The 449-nt window shown below is 40.8% G+C and overlaps 1 protein-coding gene across 1 annotated transcript in view; it reads left to right on the forward strand.

Annotated features, from left to right (window-relative positions):
* The window catches only part of LOC119585399 (adenylyl cyclase 78C-like), a gene marked incomplete in the record, with an annotated part of 159,642 nt that overhangs the window by 79,356 nt on the left and 79,837 nt on the right, over positions 1 to 449 (forward strand).

Here is a 449-nt window from a genome sequence, read left to right on the forward strand (position 1 = left end):
CGTTGACATCTTTATTTGGCCATTTATATGCTTTATTCAGATTATTAAGATTTATTTATTTATTCATGTTATTGAGAGTTGTGGCACTAGCTACTGCTGTTATTATTGCCTAATATTATTACCACCTTTCTACAGCACCAGTAACTACCACTGTTACTACCTCTTCTTGTACTATGATCATAACTTCAATTATTATTTTTTTTCGTCTACACCAACAACCCTATGAGTATAGCCACAACAAACCACAGCTGCGACTCTAACTGCCCAACCACCGCCACCACCGCCGCCACACCCAATATTAATAATGGTAATCCGGGATTCGGCCCTATACTTCCATCTTAAGAAATTTAATCGTAAAAGAAATAGGGGGAGCCGAGGAAAAGTTCCAGATTAACATGTCGCGCGCAGTTTCGGGTGTGAACGTCCTTCTTACGCGGGTCTGTGCGTGG

This window comes from Penaeus monodon, chromosome 19 (genome assembly GCF_015228065.2).
Source record: "Penaeus monodon isolate SGIC_2016 chromosome 19, NSTDA_Pmon_1, whole genome shotgun sequence".
Lineage (NCBI taxonomy): Eukaryota > Metazoa > Arthropoda > Malacostraca > Decapoda > Penaeidae > Penaeus > Penaeus monodon.